The sequence below is a fragment of the Esox lucius genome, chromosome 12, assembly GCF_011004845.1.
Source record: "Esox lucius isolate fEsoLuc1 chromosome 12, fEsoLuc1.pri, whole genome shotgun sequence".
Taxonomy (NCBI): Eukaryota; Metazoa; Chordata; class Actinopteri; order Esociformes; family Esocidae; genus Esox; species Esox lucius.
This window is the reverse complement of record NC_047580.1, coordinates 15,475,213-15,488,996: the sequence shown is the minus strand read 5'-3', so window position 1 is coordinate 15,488,996 and position 13,784 is coordinate 15,475,213. Positions and strand designations below refer to the sequence as shown.

The window sequence follows — 13,784 nt, the reverse complement described above, 5'->3', positions numbered from 1 at the left end:
CTTAGCAATGTGTAAAAAGGCATGACTCTCAAAAAATTGCAAAATTACATATTCATTGCTACGGTTTTCGATATTTGTTAATTTGTGTTAATGGTCCAAAAGATGGATTCACAATGCTGAGTTACAGTACATCACTGAATATGTCGTGGTAAACCCCTCACACCTGTCAGAGTTCTGTCACATTTGTTTAGGCTACATATTGTTCAGTTCCATAACAGCCTGGGCATGGGGTGTATTCATTCTGCCAAACTACTGTCCCAGTTTTGGTGACAACTTTTTATGCAACTAAAATGTTTTGTTCGATAGTATGAATAAAGGCCTGGTACCCATTTAGCACTGACAATAGCCTATATTAAAACTTTTTGCGACATATAAAAATAAACAAAATTGGCATAGCAATGAAATAGTTAAGAAGATCATCTTGCCATTACTCTCGGTTTCACTGTGTAAATATTATTTTGCATTGATGTGGACCCAGTGACCCAGAATTGACCAAAACTTGAGCGCAGGCATTCATCCATAGAAACTTGTGACTTGATTCATGACCCGACCATTGCTGTCACTGACGTGGATTTGGACAAGGCTTAACCACAGGGCTCATGACTAGACTTGGATTTGAGCAATCGGGATTAACCTAATTTGGTCTTTCTTAATGGCATATCTCATTGAGATAATAGCCAGTGTGTAGAATAAAGCCAAAATGCAAATGAGGATATTGCATATTTCTACTTTTTGTACCTCGGCATGATACATCGCCACTCCATACCACAGGCAACAGCAACATAAATACGACAATGATCCCAAATTCACATGATAATTCAGATTTACATTTAAATAATGTTATTAAACTCAAAGTTTTGGTAGGGTGTATAATAAGCTAGCAATCCTTTAAATATTTAATTTCACCAATTAAAAATACAAGTTCATCTGACCTTAGAGGATTGTGATCCTAACCTGAAGTGAGCACATAAAAGTCTACCCCCCACTGATTTTGAATAACAAGGACTGTGGCACCCAAACCCAGTCACAACAACCCAATCTAACTTAGATCTTTGTCTTATTCCTGTATTAAATGCTTGGGTATATAGTGAAAATATACCCAAGCACTGCAAAATCTCAATATTTCCATGAGTAGGTGTCTTTGCATGTTCTTTGTTCTCTCTTTTCAAAAACAGACATTTTTTGACATTTCCCAATACCCATTTCCCCCATATTTAGTGTCAAGTCTGTAATGTGTCTGTGTCTTATCTCTCACTGACAATCTTACATCCACAAACCTGATAGCTCGCAGAGAAGGGCCTTAGGCAAGATATTTTTTGACAGGACCAGAGAGGACTGACTCTGGAGGTGACAATTTTCAACTTTCCAGACCTTGAGTCATAAATCCTTACCAGAACTTGTCTGTTCAAGGTTCTCACAGAAAAATGTGTTTGAAAAATAAAGAATGTGTTATAAATTAATAACAATTAAATAACAAAAGCAAAAACTTAAAACTACCTAGTGTTTGTTCAAGGCAGCTACTAAATAATGTGTTAGCCCAAATCAATGACAAACTGATTTGATGCTATGATTCACATTTGTACTGTCAAAAGTTGAAATACTTTGTGTATAAATTAGGAGTAACCTTTGAATAAATCATGTGGTTCTGTTATCCATTTTCATAAATAGATATTGCCTGACCTGGTGACAGCAAATTGTATTTTTATTTTGTCATTTTACAACAGCGATTTGCTGTTACAGACTGTGGGTTCAAAGGACATGCTTAATGTCATAGTCTTCCAAGCCAAGACCTGCCTTTTGAAACCCAATCTTCAATCTAAAGGCTTCTAAATTGTATTTTTTTCCTTGACTTTGCTAAGAACACAGTTAAGGGATTCATGTCTGGTACAGTGTAAATGCTTATAATGATTATACAAATTTCAAAGGATTTAGTTCACAGGAATTGCATGAGTGAATCCTCTATGACGGTGACACTCTTTCTTTGATAGAGAAGACGCTATATCTGAACCCAATACATTAACTGGTTTCCTATGTACTGGATGGGAGTATCCCACCAGAGGAAATGAACAGCTCTTCATCCCGTCTAACAGCCAAGGACTTTCCACCACTTTGATGTCATGCCATTTGTATGGAGCAGCCTGGGGGAGACAGATGATAACTTGAGTTCTCCAATTTCTCTATTTCTCTTGTTGGTGGGCTGTTTATAATTGCTCAGAGGGTGATTAAAGGCCCTCAACAAGGTGTAAGACATTTGAAACATAGCTCAAAGCCTAAGAAGAAATCTACTAAACTTGCTTTTGTAAAATGGCTAGTTTCAGTATACTGGACCCTCATATGTACTTTACATATTCTGTAGGACAGTGGTATTCAAATCTGGCCCTTGAAGCCAATTCCACTGCATTTTCCCACTGCAACCCCTTAAGCGATGCAAAAATGAAGTGGCATTTATTATCATTTATTTTGGTAATAGGCATTGTGGGTTATTGCCAAACATGGTGGTTTTGGTTGAGACAAAAAAGGTCAATGTTGGACCCATCTGTCCAGAGAATGGACTTACAGAAACATTTAGGTTTGTCCAGGCGGTCTCTGGCAAAGTTAAGACAGTATACGTTCCTTTTTGACTGCAGAGGCTTCTTCTAAGCAACTCTCCCATAAATGTGATTTTGATTCATTGTTTTTCTCATTGTTGAAGCATGCACAGTAACATTGCACAGTAACTTGCAGCAAGGGAGGTCTGCAAATCTCCAGATGTTATGTTTGGGTTGGCATTTACTCAGTTTTTTGGGTGTGGCACTTGGGGACATTTTGGAAGGGCAACCACTTTTAGGCTGAGTTGCATTCATGTTAAATGCTCTCCATTTGAAAATGGTTTGCCTCACAGTGGACTGATGGAGCTTAAATCTTTTTACATGGTTGTATATCCTTCCCCAGACTGATGTGCTCTTACTAGGTTCTTCCTGATATCCTTTGAGATCTCCTTTCCCTCGGTTTGGTGTGTTTTGCTTCCACTTCTATGACTCCCATCCCAAAATGTTTCTTAAAGATCCCACCTTCATTGGTTCATTTGATAACAAATTATTTACCCACCTGATTCTACTTACCTACTTGATATATTAATCAATGCAATCTGAAGCTTACTTTTGTACCAGCACTAATTCCTTTTTAATCATGTTTTTCAACTACACCCATGTTTTCCTCTAAACCAGCAGATAAAAATGATTAAATAAACATTTCATGGTGAACACTAAGAGAAATCTACAATTGCACAAGGGGTTCACATATTTTTAAGCAAAACTTTGTGCATATATATGATAAATCTAGTCTCAAGCTTACATCAACCCAAGATACATACAACAGCATTTTAGGCACAAATGATAAATCATTAACATGTGAAAACAGTGGCAAAGACACATAACCAAAACATTTTGTATATATATAAACCAGATGACCCCAGCAGAATTTTTATACTTTCTAAAATGCTGTTGTAGGTATCTTGGGTTGATGTAGGCTTGCGATGTGTGTACATATAGTTCCCAAATGGGAGAAGACTTTGACTACAGGGAGATAGACGGGGAAGTCATTTAACCATCTCACCAGGGGCCCTGCCACACCATCAGGTTGGGGGCCCTACCATACCTACTTCCCACAGCTATGATGAAGTCTCGGGGAACAAGGTCTCAGTAAACATAATATAAACATAATATAAACTACTGTTAAGCTTGGTGGATGTTGACCAGTCCCTGGATGAGATATGCTACTGGAAGTACTTTTGAAGCATCAGTAGGTAGCATACATTGTACTATAGGCACTTAAATGTATGAAATAACTAATATATGTGCATTGTACATTTCTGCTTTTCTGTCTTTTCAAGTGTTATCTTGGAGAACGGACTGTACCAAATTTAAAGCGCTTATTTCGTTGATGAGTTATAAACTACAATTTTCTACACTTACAACACAGTAAGTTGTCATACTGTAGATTTATCGTTGCATTGGACAGATGTTCCTGACTCCCCATTCCATCTCTGCAAGCCAGGCACTATCATTAGTATGTTTTGGAGGAAATGTTTCCAATTGCCAAGGCTTTGTTATAGTTATTCAACTGCAAAAATGTTGTAGTGCTTTGTTTGTGACAGTTGGAGGGATCCTGTAGGGAGCAGATTTATCAAATCAGCATGGCATCTTTGCCTAGTGGGGGCATTGCTAATTTATGCAGAACATTATAGTAACATCCATTAGCATTTGTGTCATGCAAAAACATTTTGCTTTCTTAATGGTGTTTGAGATAAGATTTCACATGTGTGCTTGTTGAAGCAGCTCAAGGGTTAGGTAGCATTCAGACAGTACATTTATTTCTGAATAAGTACTATTTATCTTGTGAAAGTGTTAGCAAACGCCTATGCATATAGATAGAAAGTAACCTACTGACTTTGGAATGCATACTGACATTGAAGGACTTGAAGGAAGTTGACATACTAAAATAAATGTGAATTTTTTTTACTTGGTGATAGATGGTTTACCATCCATTGTCCAGTAGAAACTGTAATCCATGATTCAGTTTTCTTTAAACAGATATTACACACTTCAGCTAATTTAATCCCATGTTAGATATGCAGGGAATGGGAGAGTTTATCATAAAATCAAACAAAATACAGTTTGGAGATCTTTATAAAAAAATCAAGCCTTGATTGACTTTTGTAATGGCTATCAGAGAACATATGATCCTGGAGGACCACAAAAGCAGGGTATGTCATAGTCAAAAAAATTTACTTATTTGTCTGCTTTTGGCTAAAGCACATTGACATTTGATTCAACACTAGGTGGTGTGTAGGAGTTTGTGAGAGAACATTCACACAGAGTTGGAAGGTCAAATCTGTGTTTCCTGTTGTGCCTTTTGTAAGGGATATTGTTAGTTTCAAGCTCAGGAAACTCTGTCACACACCCTGAATGAACGCCAGAGAGCCTATTGATTACTTATGCAAAGACTTGTTTAATTTTATCAATGAACAACATTATTGTTGGAACTCTATGTGTTTGTTAATGTTAGATATAATTCCTCATTCCCAACAGTGGAAAATTAAAGGATAAAATGCCAGTGAGATGGTGCAGAATTGGCAGAATTGGAAATGGCACTGGTCTACACCGTGCCATGCAATGCCATGCCAATTGGATACATGGTGGTGCAATAACAAGCAATATGCTGGGACACGTTCATCAGCTCAAGCCCCTCACCTTGTGTGACATATAGTTGTAATATGTGGTAGATAGGTCCGCCTCCACACAAGTAAGACATTTGCCTCTAGCTTAAAAACACCTAAATCCATACTCCTTTGGGACAGAATGACTAATCTTCACGTAACTTGATGTTTGGCATTCACAGAGAACGTTCTAACAGACTATATAACTATATTCTCTAGACCACAATATAAAAAATGCTGGCCATTACTGACCAATTAATTTTCATGTGGTCTTCGTCTAACATGAACATCCCTATAAAATCAGAGTGCATGTAATGCTTACAGCCTAGAGTAGAATTATACTCACTTTAAAATAATAAATCAATTATTAATTGCATTAGGGTATTGGAGGCTAGTATTAGTATTATAATTAGTATCATGTCTTCACTATTTGTGCATGATCATGTCATGGCCTTTCCACGGCCTATCAGTTATTCTTCTATGTTCATGTGTAATTAAATGGAACATTTGTCCAATTTGAATGATTTTGTGTGTGGTTCAATTTCAGATGTGGAAACATCCCACCTACCACAGTTGTATGTGGCATGAGGATAAGAAATGTTGGTTAGTAAACTACTCAGCCCCTTGCCACTACCAACTTCTTCAGGGGATCTTCCTTGGTCTTCCAAGAGTTGCTGATGAAACCCCTTTCGGTAACTTGCACAGTGTGACAAGTTATTTACTTTACATAACATCAGTAAGAGATATTTAATTTAGGATGTACAGTATTTCTTCTTTTTCATGTCAAGTCTTGAAATCCAACATTAGCACAAATGCTTGTGTCACAACTAAGCCTATCTACTCTTTCGTGTGAAATTGTGCAACTTCAACATTATGAGGTGAATGCATAGTTGGACACTCGCTGGAAGGGGTCCCTGGGGGATCTAATAAGCTCATAGACCCAAAATATGTTAACTCCCTCGGCTTTGGGAGACTTGACAGAGGTTCATCTGAATGCGGAAACAGAGGGCAGAGGGAAGGGGTTGAATGCATGTTGTTGCCTGCATCAAACACTGGTTAAGTGACACGTCATTTATTGTCTCTTTCACCAATGACTGCAAAACATGGACAAAGCTATTGATCACGTGACACCATTCATTGCTATGTGATGACTCAATAGCACATTTGCCACAGTAGTGGGGTTAAGATGTAGTTATGTCCCTGAGCATGGCAGTTAACCTTAATTGCTCTCAGAGTGCTTGTTGTGGCAGCTCATTGCACTTTTCCAACTTGGAGAGGTTGGATTAAATGCAGATGCCAAATCTCGGTTGGACCTTGTATGTAAACTAACAAATATCCCCTTCCCTTTTCCCTAATGAGGGATCCTATTTTCTGCCGACAATGTCAGCAATACCACCGTCAGCCATTAACATTTCTGGCTTTAATGAGAGGGGGCAGTCATTCTCCTCTGTCATCAACTGACAGATTGCTGTAACATGTGGTTAGATGAAACTTAAAATACCTATCCAGGCATTTTAAAATCTGTCAAGCATCAGCAATGTCTGAGGAGAGGAAAAGGCTCATAGAAAGTACTCTGAAAATGTTAGCCATAAGGGTAGTTCTAAAACAACTTGTGTGAAGTTCATCTTAGATAAAGTGCATGCAAGCAGATTAGGATATTTGGTTTGGGTGGAAGAGACTGTAAAGTAAAACCTGTAAAACTCACATGCTCTGTGGTTCAGGAAGTGAAATTGTACAGAGTATATGAAGAAAATGTTTTGGCAAGTTTTACTCCTTCCAATCCAAGACCCAATCAAGGCCTTCGAGTAGCCACGTGCGGAGCCACTCAATTAGAATGAGCAAAGGAAGATCATAAATACTGTATACAGTGGGGAGAACAAGTATTTGAAACAATGCCGATTTTGCAGGTTTTGCCACTTACAAAGCATGTAGAAGTCTGTAATTTATATCATAGGTACTCTTCAACTGTGAGTGACAGAATCTAAAACAAAAATCCAGAAAATCTCATTGTATAATTTTTAAGTCATTAATTAGCATTTTATTGCATGACATAAGTATTTGATACAACAGAAAAGCAGAACTTAATATTTGGTACAGAAACCTTTGTTTGCAATTACAGAGATCATAAGTTTCCTGTAGTTCTTGACCAGGTTTGCACACACTGCAGCAGGGATTTTGGCCCACTCCTCCATACAGACCTTCTCCAGATCCATCAGGTTTCGGGGCTGTCGCTGGGCAATATGGACTTTCAGCTAGCTCCAAAGATTTTCTATTGGGTTCAGGTCTGGAGACTGGCTAGGCCACTCCAGGACCTTGAGATGCTTCTTACGGAGCCACTCCTTAGTTGCCCTGGCTGTGTGTTTCGGGTATTTGTCCTGCTGGAAGACCCAGCCACGACCCATCTTCAATGCTCTTACTGAGGGAAGGAGGTTGTTGGCCAAGATCTCTCCTACACAGCTCTCTTGTCTGGGCCATTGTGGAGACGTTGGTGTCTGTTTGATTGAGTGTGCGGACAGGTGTCTTTTATACAGGTAACGAGTTCAAACAGGTGCAGTTAATACAGGTAATGAGTGGAGAACAGGAGTGCTTCTTAAAGAAAAACTAACAGGTCTGTAAGAGCCCGAATTCTTATTGGTTGGTAGGTGATCAAACATTTATGCCATGCAATAAAATGCAAATTAATTATTTAAAAATTATACAGTTGAAATGTACCTATGATAAAAAAATTATAGACCTCTGCATGCTTTGTAAGTAGGAAAACCTGCAAAATCGGCAGTGTATCAAATACTTGTTCTCCCCACTGTTTATGAAAGAAAAGAGGATTGCAATAATTCTAAAGATTTAACTGAATTACAGTTAATCTAAGACAATCAGTTAATTAAAATAAGTTTAATAGGCCCTAATATAGATTTTAAAGAATTGTGAATACAAAAAATTCATAACTTTTTCTGGCAACAGCTCTGGTGGAAATTTGAAACTTCAAAACTTGAACTGTGGCATTTCATGACAAAACTGCACATTTTAGAAGGGCTTTTTATCGTCCCTAGCATAATGTACACCTGGATAATGATCATACAGTTTAATCAGTTTCACAATATGGCAAAAAGTCAGGGCCTGACTGCAGAGGTGCCTCTTGGCATCTCTGCGCTTATGTTTCATTATCCCCAATCAGAGGCAGCTGCTCCCAATTGCCTCTGATTGGGAATTGTATTTAAGTTGCTTTAGTTCTGCTCTCATTTGTTAGTCATTGTTTGGCTTTAGCTTTGTGTTTTAGCCTTCAGTTTGCGGGATGCCTCTTCTTTTGATACATTTTTGTTGGAGAGAAATAATAAAAGGATGATACCCTCTCGTTCTGCTCCACGTCTCCTGCCTCACCTGCACTGTGACAGAATGACCAACCCACCCAGGACCAAGCAGGGCTGGACCATGGGGGAACTACTTGGAGGGAACCGCTCTTGGCTCACTGTTTCATGCACTGTGACAGATGGATGTATTATCTTGGTATGGGCATCAGAAACTTAAGGGCACTCTTCAAAACGTTCCATGAGTTGAAGCAGTTTTATCAAACTTTTTTTTCATGTCACCTCTGAGAATCCATAGGAGAAAGGAAAAACCTGCACTCAGTTAATATCCAAACAGTGTAATGCACTAGTAGTGAGGAAAAATACATGCATATTTGTTTTGACCGCTAATCTATATACAATGCCTTCAGAAAGTATCCAGGCCACTTAAATTTGACTTAAGAAATCATCAAAATGCGTGACAATTTATTAAAATAAAAAATTGAAATATCTCACGTACGCACATAGGTACTCAGAACCTTTCTCCAGTACTTTATAGAAGAGTCTTTGGCAGTGATTACAGCTCTTTTTTTGTTCTGAGGAAAGACAAATCTTCCCTCAAGTCTGAGGTCTATACATTCTGAATCAGGTTTTCTTTAAGGACCTCTCTTTATTTTGCTCCATTCATCCTTCAATCCTGACACGTCTCCCAATCCCTGTTGCTGAAAACCATCCCCATAGCATGATGTTCCCACCACCATGCTTCATCATTCAGTAGGGATGGTATTTGCCTGGTGATGGTCAACACAATTATATCTCAGAGGTGTATGCAGAAAGACAGGTCTGTGCCTTTCTAAACATTGAAGTGTTATAGAAAAGAGTCTGGATACTTATGTACATGAGATATTCCTGTTTTCATGTCAAAAATGTGATTTTGCATTGGTCTATAACACTTCACAAGGTGGAGAATATTAGGGGGTTTGAATAATTTCCAAAGACATTGTACATTGTTTACCTACATTTTGAACAGTTTCCTGCAAACGTCTCAATAAATTAACAGCAGTTTTTCTCTATAACCTCATTTGGCAGTGGCAGTATAACTTTTAAGCAATGGATCCTCAGTTGGCACACATCACGTTTGACCACAATACCTTGTTTGACTTGTGTTGTTTGTGCTCGCTATAATACTCATTTTAAATTATCTCCAAGACTTTCCAAAATAATAGCCACACTGGCACTTCAGGTAATGAGCCAAACATTGCAACCATGACATTAATTATTTTCCTGTATGAGGGTGAAGAAGTTGTTATACTTAAATAAGTTACATTTGAGAGCATTACAGCTAACACAGGAACATTTCCTCCTGGAAGGGTAGATAGTAATGGCTGAGGGGGTACATATGAATCCCATTTTACCAGGCTGTCCTTTAGATTTGGTTTAAAAGCAAATCAACAGATATTCTGAAAAGCCCCATCCCCAATGGGGTCTGTGTACAAAACCATTGCATATTTTTTTTTATAGATATTTTAACCACCTTAGAGACAGGAGAATAAGTAGACACCTATCCCTTATCCCACACAATGCATTCCTTTGACCTCCTTACTGCATATAGGAGAACACTTTCTTTTTCCCACGTCTTTTAATACAGCCACTTCCCATACTCTGGTTGCCATGTTTTGGGCTGCAGCTACCCCTTCTTGTTTTGTCATTGCCTTTCAGTTAATCATAAAGGAAGAATTCTGACTAAAGTCGTAATCCTAATCTACCATAAAACAACTGCCAATAAAATTTGCTAATTGTTTTCACAGTATACAGGCAGGAAAGGAATGTCTTGGGCCTTATTTGAATACTGTATTAATTGGTTGCCTTGTCTCTCTCTCTTGTTGTTTGCCGAGAAGCTGGACAGCTTTGTAAGAATCTTTGGAATTCCCAGACACTGCCTTTTCCCAGTGCTCTACACTGCCACATGAACAATGAAAGCAGCAACATCATTCTTAAATTTCACAGCATGAACTCAGTGGACATGCCAGCCTCTCTCCCTCCTTTTCTCTTTCATTGTCAACTTAATCTAAAATCCGTAAGCAGGGACAACAGAGCAATGTCTAACTTAAAGTGTCAATCAGCAGTTCAAACTGTAACAAAGAAAACCACGCCCCTGTTTCGGTAAAAAAGCTATGACATAGGGCTGGAGGAAAGTAGCCACTCAGAAACAGTCATAGTCAGAGCAGACCAACCATGATGTAAACATTATATTTATAACAATGTTTGGAGGTTATTGCTTTTTGGTTTGCATGTGCTTTGCTTACAAACATTGAAATACAACAATAAAACTATAAAAAATAATACAGAACAAAGCATCTAGCTATTGAAGGACGAAATGTGACAGTTCACTCTGCCTGGCATTGAGGTAGTTAACTGTGACACGCTTGACTGGTTAAACGGAGAGAGAATGGGACTGGCGGCTTCAGAGTCAGAGACCAGTGGAAAAAGAACTAGTCCGTAACACCTGCCATTATTGACTCGATTTGTCATTCCGGTGTATTCAGAGGACGACGATTTAGGAGTAAATGGAAAACGTGATATATGTATTTATCCGAAGGCTAATTCCCATTGCCAATAATGTAAGGAAAATTGGTCTTCTTGCAAGAAGTTAACTTTTTAACAACTTGCGAAACCGTATTCAAGCACATGAACCAGCATTTGTCTACAGATAAGTGGAGCAAATACATTTCCTACTTTGGAGGCATATTTCAAACGGGATCATTTTTGGAAGGCTCACACGGAATGTGTCATCTGTTTTGTCTCTGACGACGCCAACCGAGCCAACCTGCATTTGAAGTGAGTTCAAGTGTTATTATTTTTGTGAGTACAGTACGTTTCTGTCTATTCTTGGCTTTAAATAGACAACTTCTCTTTCAACCCAATCATATATTATGTTATATACCTTCAGTCAAAGTTAGTGCGCTATTTGGAAAAGACGGACAAAGTATGCATACGCCATCGGCTACAATTTGAAACATAGCCTATAATAACATCCTCATGATTCATGCCTGTTTTGTCGTTCTGTAGAAACTGTGTTGCGTAAAAGTTATGTACCGCTTACTTTTCAGATTTGGCAAAATGCCGTACCATGCTACCATTAATTTTTCTTATGAAGGATTTAAGGAACATCAATAAAAACATGAAATTATGAAGGATATATTAAGCATTTAAAGATGATTTTCAAATATAGGGTTTTCCCCGATTTTCCTACCTCAAAAAGTGCAAATGATGGTAAATGATACCTCAGATTTTTTCCTGAATCACGAAACTTTCTTGATGGCCCATTAGGGTTTCTGTCATCGTATCTGAGGTTTGCTGATGGGATTGATAATGGTTATAGTAAACTAGATTACGAAATCAGTCCATGCATGACTGCTTCTTGACTGCTTAGTGTCTAAAAGGTTAAAAAAACCAAAAGCAAACTTTTTCAACGACCAGAGATGAGGTTTTAAAATGCACATTATCGTCTCAGTGGGCTATATGTATAATTCATACTCCACCTACGGCTGAAGGGCTTTTGCATAATATATTTTAAGTTAAAAGCACTAAACTTTTGTGGCCTAAACCATCTGCCCATGTGTGAATAATGTCAGAACTTATTATTATCTTCTTAGCAAGGCTGTTATTAGAATTTTGTGTAACTACCTATAGCCACCCAAAACCCACGCACAAATCCTACATTTACTGGACTGCTCCTCCTATTTTAGTGTCAAACAAAGGTGTAGCGTTATGCTAGGGTTGAGGGCCTGGACAAATACATGAAGCAAAAACAGGAAAAAGCTCTCAGTGGTTGAAATATAGTTGAAATATTAAAGGAGATCCGTTTAGTGGATGTCATGGTTTTGCATTTTATATGTATTGCTAAAAACGGGGAAAATAAAGTAATGGTAGGGTTGCTAACTTGCCATGAATGGAAAAAGTCTATCTGAGTGGTAGAAATGCAGATTATAGTCCTTATATGGATGTCACTATTACAAATATACCATTGACCACACAATTACCAAATTAACCCATTGAATTGAGTATATAAGCAGTAAAATGGCACATAGGGAAAGAAATATAAATTTCCATTAACTTGGTTATTTTCCAAAATATTTGTTTTCCTCTCTTATTGGACATCTGACTGCAAAACTGGTTATGGTTACACATTTCTGAATCTTAATGTCTCAGTTGAGTAAGTCAGATATTAGCTGGAAATGTGAATACTGTAGGGACATTTCTTACAGTATTCTGAATGTTTATAACACTGCATGTTGTGAATTATTTTTTTGTGTTTTGTTTCAACAGATTGCTCTGCTTTCTGGCACATATGAAACATTATGTAGTCTTAAAGGTGTGGATAAGGACAAATTATACAAGGACAAAACTTGATTTAATTATTGCTTAATTTAGCTTTTGGATTATATTGTCCAACATGCATTTCTACAATCCTTTCCCCCAAAATGTTTCACATAATTTCAGGTTAAATACACTTGTGTCTGGGAGGTCCCACAGTTGGTTAGTACAATTCCTTATAGAAAGGACATAATGAAGACAAAGGAACATTCAATGCAAAACCGGAATAAGCACCAATCAGAGGTAGAGTACGAGAACATTTTAAAGTGAATATCCCCGGGAGCACAGAGAAGTCTGTTATAAAGGAATGGAAAGGACAACCACACCAAACATACAGCCAAAGTCACACTGTTGTATAAAAAAAAGGTCAAAGCACTGATCTCAATCCTATTGAGAATATGTGGAAAGATTTTTAAATTGCTCTTCACTCAAGTTCTTCATCCAACTTGAAGTTGTTTCAGCAATTTTGCAAAGAAGAAAATGGCCAAAATGGCTGTGTTTACATGTTCAAAACTGGTCGAGACTTATACAAACATACTCGTGGCTAGAATCGTTCCCAAAGGTGCCTCTACCTGGCTAAAAGATGTGAATACCTATGCTATTAATTAATACATGTCTTTTGACATACATACATTTTGTGTTGATCAGTGGCAAAAACTGATTGCTAATTCCACTTTGATGTCATGTTGTAATACAATAAAATGTGTAAAAGGAGGGTTAATACTTTTGAGAGCCATTGTATGTTTAAGTAGAAATCAGGCTAATGTAGAAATCTGCCTAATTTATCATCAAGGATTTTATGCATTTAACCAGTTGCCTGGTTCCCACCACATATGCTGTAACTAGAAATACAACTAGCCTCTTCAGACAGTTGTCATGACATCCTCAGTTGGTTTTATTTGGGTAAAATTAGGGCTAGACTGGACCCT

At 37.8% G+C, this 13,784-nt stretch overlaps 1 protein-coding gene across 4 annotated transcripts in view; it reads left to right on the top strand.

Moving 5' to 3' along the window:
* The first annotated feature begins 10,738 nt into the window (after positions 1-10,738).
* Positions 10,739-13,784, top strand: part of LOC105013835 (semaphorin-3F) — a 50,071-nt gene continuing 47,025 nt past the window's right edge. For 2 of the 4 annotated variants that reach the window (XM_010875642.4, XM_020051366.2), the window contains exon 1: positions 10,739-11,316. The gene's annotated coding sequence lies outside the window, so the exon portion shown is untranslated. Of the gene's footprint in view, positions 11,341-13,784 lie in introns of all 4 variants that reach the window. The other 2 variants (XM_010875643.4, XM_020051367.2) reach the window with 1 other exon arrangement.